The sequence below is a fragment of the Neophocaena asiaeorientalis genome, unplaced genomic scaffold, assembly GCF_003031525.2.
Source record: "Neophocaena asiaeorientalis asiaeorientalis breed wild unplaced genomic scaffold, Neophocaena_asiaeorientalis_V1.1 scaffold521, whole genome shotgun sequence".
NCBI lineage: Eukaryota > Metazoa > Chordata > Mammalia > Artiodactyla > Phocoenidae > Neophocaena > Neophocaena asiaeorientalis.
The window spans coordinates 4,272,072-4,284,446 of record NW_020174712.1 but is presented as its reverse complement, the minus strand read 5'-3'; positions in this window follow the sequence as shown (position 1 = coordinate 4,284,446).

The window sequence follows — 12,375 nt, the reverse complement described above, 5'->3', positions numbered from 1 at the left end:
GGAGAGCCTCCCTGGCAAGAGAAGTTCTGGAAAGTACTCCTTGGCGTGAGCCCTCCCAGAGTCTGCCATTAACCCCACCAAAGAGCCTGTAGTTTCCATTACTGTGTCGCCTCAGGGCAAACAACAAACAGGGAGGGAACCCAGCCCCACCCATCAGCAGACAAGCGGATTAAAGTTTTACTGAGCTCTGCCCACCAGAGCAACAGCCAGATCTACCCACCACCAGTCCCTCCCATCAGGAAACTTGCACAAGCCTCTTAGATAGCCTCATCCACCAGAGGGCAGACAGCAGAAGCAAGAAGAACTACAATCCTGCAGCCTGTGGAACAAAAACCACATTCACAGAAAGATAGACAAAATGAAAAGGCAGAGGGCTATGTACCAGATGAAGGAAAAAGATAAAACCCCAGAAAAACAATGACATGAAATGGAGACAGGCAATCTTCCAGAAAAAGAATTCAGAATAATGATAGGGAAGATGATCCAGGACCTCGGAAAAAGAGTGGAGGCACAGATCGAGAAGATGCAAGAAATGTTTAACAAAGATCTAGAGAAATTAAAGAACAAACAAACAGAGATGAACAATACAATAACTAAAATGAAAAATACACTAGAAGGAATCAATAGCAGAATAACTGACTCAGAAGAACAGATAAGTGACCTGGAAGACAGAATGGTGGAATTCACTGCTGAGGAACAGAATAAAGAAAAAAGAACAAAAAGAAATGAAGACAGCCTAAGAGACATCTGGGACAACATTAAATGCAACATTAGCATTATAGGGGTCGCAGAAGGAGAAGAGAGAGAGAAAGGACCCGAGAAAATATTTGAAGAGATTATAGTGAAAAACTTCCCTAACATGGGAAAGGAAGTAGCCATTAAATCATAAAGTTCAGAGCAGAAATAAATGAAATAGAAACAAAGAAAACAATAGCAAAGATCAATAAAACTAAAAGCTCGTTGTTAGAGAAGATAAACAAAATTGAACAAACCATGAGCCAGACTCATGAAGAAAAAGAAGGAGAGGACTCAAATCTTATATATATATATATATATACATACATACACACACACACTAGAGGATAATAATTTAAATACTCAGGCTAAGTGGGACATTCTATTAGGGGCTTTTCCATTCCGTGCTTGAACAAAGAAGTATCCCTATTTGTTGGTTCATTTGTATGAAGAACAAGTAGTCAAAACTGTCTTCTACTGTAAGGGGAAAAATTACAGCAGATGGCTATTATACTACTTCTGAACACTGGTATTTCCTTTTATGGGGGTTAATGTTTGAATGTGGCATGAGAATTATTACAAGACTTATGTTAATACTAAAATGTGCAGCTAACTTTCTGTATAAAATTTTATTTTCTACTGAATTTGTTATTCTGTCTGATCATTAAAAAATATGTATTTATGGGAATGCCAAAGCAAGGAGCATATAAATTTTTTTCTCTTTGTGTAATAGGGTGTGAGGGAATTTCTCACAGTATGTACTTTTAACTTTTTTTAAAAAATGAACTTTTTGAATCTTTTTTTTTATTGGAAGAGATGTTATTCCAAAGAAACATTAATTTCTTTTAAACTGAAAATTGTTACCACCGTTTCATGATTTCTTTATATCACACCCAAAGTCAAAAGTCAGTAATGAGTGCAAAGTATTTATTAAGAATGAAGGTATAAAATAGGGTTATAATGGAATACTGACAAATTTTATATAGTTTTCATAACCATTGCTAAGCTCCCTAAAGAAATATCTATTCCCATCAGGAGAACCCACACACTGAATGTGTTTATGTAAATGGGTTATTTTCACATGAAGCTTATTCCAAGCTACTTTTACGAACCAGAAATCTTTGCATCTTTGAGAATGAAAATTGAAATTTGTCCAGTTATTGGGCAATAGACACCGTCAACATCAACACTCACAGTGAATTTTGGTACATGTACATTAACTCCTTACCTACTAACTGTAGGGCTTTATTTTAGAGACTTTTTTTAATAATATCCAGTTTTAATTTTAATTTTTAATTAATTTTTTTTTTTTGGCTGTGCCACGCAGCATGCGGGATCTTAGTTCCCTGAACAGGGATCAAACCCATGTGCCCTGCAGTGGAAGCACAGAACCCTAACCACTGGATGGCCAGGGAATTCCTAGAGATAAGTTATATTCTATGACTTTAATATTAAGCAAATTGAAAATACTCTTTTAAAACATATTTCTTTGCATTTAAACATATAAATGGTTCAGCATTGCTGTGTAGCCACTCAAGGAATAAGATGACCCCCCTCAGAAAATTTGATTTGTGCATCAAGACTGATAGCACCATCCACACAGCAACAGAGTATGAACCGTTTATTTCTCACATAATGCAACATTTTAAAGAGAGGAGTGAAAAGGTCCCAAGTCGACCCCAAAAATCGCTTGAGAGAGAAAGAAAAGCCTGGCCGGGGGTTTCTACGGTGGTTAGAGGGTCAGCGTATGATGGTTATTTTGTGTAGTATGAACTTCCTCTTGGTGCTAAACGAGAGCACTGAGACTTTCGTGTCACCTTGTCCAAATGTGAGATGTACGAGGGAAGGAGAGTGGGGGTAGGATTAAAACCTGTCAGCAGTCAGATATCAAAAATCAAGTCAGAATCTTTAATATAATTATGCTTGGAATTTTCTTCATTTACGTAATATTGAGCTCCCTTCGGAAGTTAGCGATGCTTTGTATCACACAACTTGACAAGCATAGCAGAACGAACAAGAGCCTTGGATATAGATGCCCCGAGTTCACATTCTAAGTTGTTGCTTGTTTGTTTTCTTTTCCCAGGGCTCTAATGAGAAACTGATGAGAATAAACGGATGGAGAATGCCTGGTGCACCTGAGAGATGGTCAATAGCAGTAAGTCTTAGTATATTTTGCTTGAGATTTTTCGTAAGCGTTGACTCCTCTGGCATTTATGGCAAATTTGGTTGCCATAGCTACAGAACAAATAAAAATAAAATTTCACCTTTGCCAAAGCTAAACAAAGAGGAACACTAGTTAAAATGGTAAGGACAGATTTTAATCAGTAATAACTATTGCAATAGGGAAAAGAGTCCATCATGAACTAAACTCAACTTCGATTTGTACAGAGATGAATGGGTGTTCTATAGAGAAAATGTGGGTTTAGGGAGGGGGCGATCAGCGGCTTGGTGAACAGAGTCTGGTAAATGAAAAATTACGAAAAGCGGAAGTGGAGATTGGTCCGTGTGAAATCACGTGGGTTTGCTAACTGGTGCTTGTCGAAAAGTTGAAGTTAGGCTCCTATTTTCCCACAGAGACTGAGAGACAGGGGCTGATCTTCAGGTGTTGGCTGGAACAGTGAATTTCTTTGGCAACCTTGAGTTTTCTCAGGCAAGCACTTTAGGGGTGGCTAAAGTCTTCCCAGGGATGCAGCGTTGAGCTGTTAGAAACTGTTAGTGTCTGTTAAAGTCTTTACAGGCCAACCTGGAGGCCTATCAAGAAGAGAGTTCAGCGGACCCTGGTTAGAGTCTGGTCAAGGAGAGAATCTTTATCACCTTAAAAAGGAATATTAGAGGAATCGTTTTTGGAAATTTATACTAAACTTAAAAACTGCTAAAATTATTTACTAACATAAGTTTAAAAATTCTTAGTCTTCTTTCGAGATAAAAATCTCAGCATAGGGAGTCATTCATATCAAAATGAGGTTGAAAAAGTATATGAGATTTATTCTTTTTTTGGAGAAGGGTTTACGAAGGCAATTTTAAAAATTTATTTTGAAATAATTATAAATTCACAGGAAGTTACAAAAAAAAATGTGTAGGAGGTGTCAAGTACCCCTCACTCAGTCTCCCTCAGTAGTAACACCTGACATCATTATAGTATAATATCAAATTCAGGAAATTGACATTGTACAATCCAAAGAGCTTATTCTGATTTTATGGGTTTTATTCTTAGGCAACAAAGTTAGTATTTTAATTCTATAGTGATATGCTGCCCCTGGAATGCAGAAAAAAAGACCCTTCAGTCATGCTAAGCTTTGTCATGTACCCATGACTTGAGTTGTACTCTTTTCAGTACTTTTAGTTCTGTCATCCCCATACACAAGGCTCTATCATTTCTCTCATTCTTTTGCCTTATTTTGTTTTACTTTTTATTTTGACATAACTTGAGACTCTCGTAAAAGTTGCAAGAATTGCACAAAAATTCCCATGTGCCATTTATGCAGATTTCTCAAGTATTCATATTTTACCACGTTTGCTTTACCCATCCCAAACATGCACATACACACACACACGTGCACACACATATTTTTACCTGTTTTCTTCTAAATACTTCAGTGTTTATTTCAAAGCAAAGGCATCCTTTTTCCAACCCCAGTACAATTATAAAAATGAGCAAATTAGCATTGACACAATATTATTACCTACTTTAAATAACTTATTCAGATTTTGCCAGTTCTCCCAATGATATCCCTATACAGCAAATGCGCTCAGTTGTCACGATTTTAATCTCCTTTAATTCTGGAACACTTCCTCAATATTCCTTTGTTTTCTGTGACACTGACATTTTTGAAGAGTACAAGCCAGTTATTTAGTGGAATATCTGTCAATTTAGATTTGTCTTCTTTTTCCTCATGATTAGAGTCAGGATATGCACTTTTAGCCAAAAATACTCATAAGTAATTCTATGTTTTTCTTAGTGCCTCAGATCCGTAGATGGAAGAAGTTTATTTGTGCCATTATTGGTTATATTAACTTTGATAACTTGGTTTAGGTTGTTTACACAGCTTTATCTAGTATAAAGTAATTATTTTTTTCTGTTTGTATTTACTAAGCCTGTGAGAACATAACCTTGTCTCCCTCCCTTTCTCCCAGTCCTTTAAGGTTCAACTCAAATATTGCTTCTCTACCCAACATACTCTCCACTGTATACCTATATTACTAAGAACTTAACTTCATTATAGTATTCGTTATATTGAAAAATATTTTTTTTCTATAGTACCCAGTAGGTTAGAAACCTTTGCCATCAGAGACTTTATCATATTCATCATTGTATGTTCTAGAAAAATAATAGGTTCTCAATAACTATTAATTGAATAAGCTAGTGATTGAACAAATGAATTCCAAGAGGCAGGATTAAGAGGTATTATCTTCTCTGTTTTATAAAGAAGAATACTGACGGTCAGCAGAGGATGATGATTTGTGACAGCATTTCTTAACATAGCTATTGATTAGGTAACAATGAATATTATTGAGCTCATTTTCTGGGAGTTCAAGAGGCTACTTTAATTCACTGTAACCCAAGAACAGAGAAGGCAAGAGACTTTTTACACCTAGGTTCACAAGGCTCGACGGATTCGGAAATGTTTTGTGACTGGTGATCGTGCACAGGGCATCAGTTAGCGCTACAAAACAGCCCACCGACCACTTGGTGAGCTGCAGTAGCACTCGGCATTCTCTTACACCCTTCTGTGGGTTATCTGGGAATCAACCCATCCAGACTGAGCCCAGCTGGGCTGGCTGCAAGCTTGGGGTTGAATCCAGCTGCGCTCCACTGAGCTCTCGCTCTCCTCAGCTCTCGCTCTCCTCAGAGCAGCAGACTCTCCAAGACCAGAAGAGCAACAGGCAGAGGCCGTAACATGGAAGGCCTCCCAGGGCTGGTGTGCAGAAGCAGCGCGTGTAACTAACTTCCATCTACTGTTTGCTAAAGCCAACCACATGCCACACACGGCCTCGCAAGGGCAGGTCTGTACACTCTGTGTGGATACGAGAGGGGAAAAGAATTAGGAAGAGTAATGGGAGCAATAATGCAATTACTGCAGAAATACAAACCCAGGGATGGATATGTGCCAACTTCAAGTTGAGGAGGGACACAGCAAGATTGCAAACCATGTGAGAGATCTCCTGAGTGTCCAGGTGCCTGGGTGCAGGCACATGTGTCTGCCTGGCAGGTACTGGCTTCCCTCTGTATTCCCTGTGCTCTGCTGAGCCCATATTCTCATTAGATCCAGAAATCTCGTCTTCTCAGTGACTACATACGTGTGCTACCTAAGGCATTTAAACATTTGGATGTTATCATATGCCCAAGCTAATTCACACGGTTGTTGGGAGAATAAAAAGTCACACAAGAGAAAATACTGGAAAGTTACAAGTAGCATACTAATGACGTCTTCTTGTTATTACTAGTCTTTTGCTCTCCGGTCCAGATGTCAGTTGCTCCCCAGAGAGCATGAAGATGCTCATTCCCTGAACAGAACTTACTTTCTGAGTAGAGACGCATCAAGGTTTATTTAGCTTGTATTGGGCAGAAATAAATGAATTCGTCCATTTCTGTAATTCCAAGGAAGAACACTAGAAAATGTCCTGGATATCACGTAATTTTTCAGCAATTAAAAAAGAGGAAGAGAAAGACGGAGAGAAAGATGAAGAAAATTCCAAAAACAAAGCATCCTTTCCTAGAGTTCCGGTTTTCAACAAATATTTAGAACTGAATTTTTAACATATGTTTGCTGAGGGCTACTTGCAAAACAACTTATATTTCCAAATACAATGCAATCAAGTAAAAAGCATAATAAATTCGGGTAAAATTCACTAAAGGTCTCTACCTGCTTCACGAAGAGCAGATAAAAATAACTTTTCTTCAGATGTGCTCATACTTGTGCCGTTATTCAATCCATAACTATAAAAGTCACGGTCTGCTTTTATGGTTCTGTGGGTCTTTTTGGCAACAGAAAACAAATGTTTAAGTCTTTAATATGAGAATGTGAAATAACTGCTTTGTTCTGTCATCTAGTCATGACAAGTGTTTACATCAAAACAAAAAATACAACCAAACAATCATTTGCCAGGTTTCTTTTATCAGGAAAAATAATAGAACCACCATTCTTAGTTTTAAACACAGGAAGTGTAAAGAAACTATTTGATATGTAAATAAGAAGAGAAGTACATAGAGCTGAATGGATGCTTCTGTAGATCGCACACTAAAGAAAGGTGTTTACTGTCTCCACATTCTCATTTACCGCCCCCTGCAAAATGTGTACCTTCATAGCCTTCAAATTAAAGATTTGCTTTCTGTGGTGCCAACACTCTGTTCTGTTTATTATCAGCCATCTTTTATTCTTAGCCATTTTCTTTGCTTTCTTTTTGGGGGAATGACTATGTAAAGGAGAATAGTTCCAGAGTTTCTAAGAAGCTTCTATGAATAGATTGGTCACTGGTAGAACTAACTGTGCCCAAATTTGATATGCGCAGAAACCATGCTCAGAGTAGCTCTCTTAATTCTCATTTCATTCTCAAACTTAAATGTTTCCAACAGGTACCATAAGCACATGTTCAAGACTGACTTGAAACATTTTCCTAGATTTCACTTGGGTGATTTGCATTTTGCAACAAACGTATCTCATACGAATATGGCAGCCAATATAATGCTACAGTGTGCGAAGCATGCAGGTCTTTCCCTGTTTAATCTCAAGCTTCTCTCCTGTCTGAAAGTCAATATTCACACCAATCATTTTAAGCATATAGTATAGTTCCAGAGCCGAATAAACCTCTGGGGAAAATGCAGAACAAATAACATTCTGGTTCTCTTACAGAGAATGAAATACCTGAGCTTCTAGAACTATAACTAGATCTCAGGAAGTTTGTCTTTTTCCTAATCTTTTTTAAGTTCCATGTCATTTGCCACGTGAGTCTTTCAGATGACGGGCTGTGTAGGAATAGTCTGAAGTCTTTCAGAATGTTTCGCAGTTCCTACCACCCTCCTTCCCTCCCTCCCTCCCTCCTTTTCTCCCTCCCTCTTTTTTCTTGTTCTTTCTTTCCCTCCTGAATTTAATTATGAGATCTGATTTGCCAAATAACAGATTTGTTATATTCCTTAATGTTTATATTTTGTTCATAAAAAGATTTCAAATTTGTTATCATAGAATAAGTGAGAAGAAATCTTGAGTCCATTTAAGTCATTTTCCAGGTCAGTATTACATGATGATATGTAGCCTGCTCACATTGCCTTTTCTGTGTATCATTTTTTTAAATTGCCATGCACTGCTTGGTACCATGTTCTGGTATAATTCTCACAAAGTCAATCTACATATATTCTGGATTTCACTAGTCAAGGTTTCTGATATTATATAATGATGTTTTAAAATGTAAAAACAGTGGATTTACTGTCTCTTTATTGTGGTTAAAAAAACACATAAAGTTTACCATCATAACCATTTATAAGTGTACACGGTTCAATAGTGTTTAGTGTATTCACATGGTTGTGACACAGATTTCCAGAACATTTTCATTTGCAAATCTGAAGCTCTATACCCATTAAACAATCCCTCTTTTCGTCTTCCCAGCAGCCCCTACTAACCACCATCCTATTTTCTATTTCTGTGAATTTGATTACTTTAGATACCTCATAACAAGTGGAATCGTACGGCATTTTTTCTGTCTTATTTCACTTAGCATATTGTCCTCCAGATTCACCCGTGTTGTAGCATGTATCAGAATTTCCTTCCTTTTATGTTCATCCATTCCTCCACTGATGGACATTTGAGTTACTTCTACTTCTTGTCCATTGTGAATAATACTGGTATGAACATGGATGCACATGGATTGACTATCTCTTGCAAAGGACAGAACTGTATGATAAGACCTTCAAAATGTTGAGTTATCTGAATTAAATATAGCGGGTATTATCTCAAGTTCTGCAATGCACACTAAAGAAATATTTCAGATTAAATACCTTGCCATACAACTTGTAATGGAGAGCAACAGAAATAATTAGATTAAAAAATTTTAATTAAACATATCTTTTACTTAGGTTTTACCTACGTGGCTCAAGACCATTCTTAAACTTGAAAGAGAAATGTATACAAGGGAGGTATATTTGAAGGGTTCCGGGGTGCCCTCCTCCTCAGTAGAGGCTAAAAGCTAATCTTTACTTTTGATACTCACTCCGCTGAGAGGAAGGATCTGGTTGTTGTCCATGGCTTCCTGATAATGACTGTTACTTGGTCATGCACTTGCTGGTGCTTTTCTGAATGCAGGAGTGCCAGGAGTCATTTTAGAAGCCTAGATCTTTGTTGTGGCTTCTGAATCATCCTAAAGACTCTTTTACCAGTGATATCTGTGACCCGTGACTAAACTTAAGGAATTCACAGTAAGGTGAGAGGTACATAGAAAGTGCTGGTCTAAACGTTATTCAAAGAAATGCTCACACCTGCTTTGGGGATATTATGATAACTGTGCATGCAGTGATTATACCGTAATGCAATGATCTGTTTTCTTGTTGGCTTCACCTTCTAGACCGTGAGCTCCTTGGGAACAGATTCTGTGCTTTATTCAACTATGTTTCCCACATGTAATGTTATTGCTATTTACCCTAAGTTGTAGTAATAAGATACAAAATGTGAAACACATCTCAAAACTATTGAAGTTTTTAAAGGATAAGGGCCTGTAGCATGTGATTGTTTAATTATTTCTTAGTAGCAAACCACTTATGAGAAGGTTCCAGTACACAGTCTAGTCAGAAAATAGCAACAGATTGCATTGTAAATGAATTTGCCTTTGTAAGAACAAGGAAGAAAATTCTTGACACTGATTAAGAGAAAAGTGTGCATCATTAGTAAAAACAAATGGCCCTTGGGCCCTTCAGGTATTATTTTGACCCATATAAGTATAACATGTATACTTAACTATAACAAATCATGGAGCTTGTGAAGTGGTTTAGATGCTGCAGAAAAGTGATAGTACCAGGAAGCACTTCTTTTGATGTCTCATGATTCATATAGATATATATATATATGTATGTATAAATCATACAAATTAACTTATTAATTTAGAATTTTCACTGGTATGTGTGCTTAATAAAAAAGTAAAAGTTATTTCCTTGACCCTGCCTTTGGTAATAATCCAGGACTATTAGAACCTCATTTATTCTCTCAGAGCAGTATCACCAGGGAGCCACACTTTCTGACAAGAGAAAATCCTGTCTTTACTGGGAATGCTACAACCACTGTGTCATAAATCAAAAAGCTCTAGTGGGTTGGGGGAAGGGAAGCTGCTGTAAGGAAACATAATTAAACCACTCTTTGAAGGCAGTGTGTGAAGGTAACTAAATCCATTTATCCCTTCCATGAACTCCACTCTTACGTGTGTTTGCTAAGGCTGTATCAGAAAACCAATTACAGATGTAGCTTCTGCACCTTGCTTGCTATCACTGAGGAACAGCTAATGTCCTGTAAATACTACTCTGCTATCTCATTAATTGAAGAAACACAACTCAAAAGGGAAGTGTGTTTACTTCCAAGCTAATTAAAAGAAATATCGAAAAGTCTGGGGACTCCATACTAACCTGCCTGCCTTTCAGAAAAAGTGAATGACCTCAAACTTCCACTTAATGCTCAGCTATATAAATTCTCACCAGGAAGTTCCGAAGGGATCAAGTTAAATATTTTAGATAAAAGGTTTGTTCTGTAAAGATTTATAATTAAAGGAAACATTGTCTCAAACATAAGAGAAATATTTATGTCCTTAGACAAAGGAACTTCAAACTAGTTAGCCAAGAAACATGCAAGCAGTCTAATAAGTGTCTTTTGAAGGTGAAAGTGAAACTCATGAATAATTCAGGTTCAAATGGGGTAAGAGGCAATGGAACTACTCCTCACCTACAGGTATCTGGGGAAGACTTTGTGACCAGGTGCGATTTCAAGAGCTTTTTGGGTGATGAGAATATTTGAATTGGTGGTTTCGTTGCAACACATCATTTATTCATAAAAAATAAATACAGATACACTAAAATTTTAGACAGTATGCAGAGACATTCTGAGAAGACAAAAGTTCAAAAACACTAAACCAAATTTTCTTCAAGAATAAATTATTCCACAAAGCACTGCAGTGGAAATTTACTTAATGATCTGAAATAGTGAGTGTGCATCCCACAGTACCTACACTGTGAGTGAAAAGAAAATGGGAGCACTTACAGGAAGAATGAAGGAAACCTAGTTAGTAGAAAGAAGGAAATAATAAAGATCAGAGCAGAAATAAATGAAGTGAAACTAAAAAGATAGTAGAAAAGATCAATGAAACTGAGAGCTGGTTCTTTGAAAAAACAAAATTGAAAAACCTTTAGCTAGAGTCTCTAAAAAAGGAGAGAGAACATGCTCAAATAAAACCAGAAACAAAAGAGGAGAATTACAACTGATATCAAAGAAATACAAAGGGTCATAAGAGACTACTATAAACCATTATACACCAAGAAATTGGACAACCTAGAATAAATTAATGAGTTCTTAGAAACATACAATCTAAGACTGAATCAGGAAAAAAGAGAAAATCTGAATAGAGTAATTACTAGTAAGGAGGTTGAATCAGTAATGAAAAAAACCCCAACAGGGGCTTCCCTGGTGGTGCAGTGGTTGGGAATCTGCCTGCTAATGCAGGGCTCGAACACGGGTTCGAGCCCTGGTCTGGGAGGATCCCACATGCCATGGAGCGGCTGGGCCCGTGAGCCACAAGTACTGAGCCTGCGCGTCTGGAGCCTGTGCTCCGCAACAAGAGAGGCCGTGATAGTGAGAGGCCCGCGCACCGCGATGAAGAGTGGCCCCCGCTTGCCACAACTAGAGAAAGCCCTCGCACAGAAACGAAGACCCAACACAGCAAAAATAAATTAATTAATAAACTCCTACCCCCAACATCTTCTTTAAAAAAAAAACAAACAAAAAAACCCCCAACAAACAAAAGTTCAGGACTTCACTGGTGAATTCTCCCAAATGTTCAAAGATTTAATGCCTAGCCTCCTCAAACTCTTTCAAAAAACTGAAGAGGAAACACTTCTGAACTCATTTTACAAGGCCAGCATTACCCCGATAGCAAAATCAGACAAGGATACCGCAAAAAAAAGAAAAGTACAAGCCAATATCCCTGAGGAATATAGATGCAAAATTCTCAACAAAATATTAGCAAACCAAATTAAACAATTTATTTAAAGGCTCTTACACTGTGATCAAATGGAATTCCAGGGATGCAAAGATGGTTCAACATCCGCAAATCAATTAGTGTGACATATCACATTAACAAAATGAAGAATACAAATCATATGATCATCTCAGTAGATGCAGAAAAAACATTTGACAATTCAACGTTCATTTATGATAAAAACTCAACAAAGTGGGTATAGAGGGAATGTACTTCCACACGATAAAGGCCATATATGACAAGGGTACAGCTAATATCATACTCACTGGTGAAGAACTGAAAGCTTTTCTTCTTAGATCAGGAACAACACAAAGATGCCCATTCTAACCACTTTTATTTAACACAGTGTTGGAAATCCTAGCCAGAGCAACTACACAAGAAGAGAAAAAAAAATCCAAATTGGAAGCGAAGAAGAAA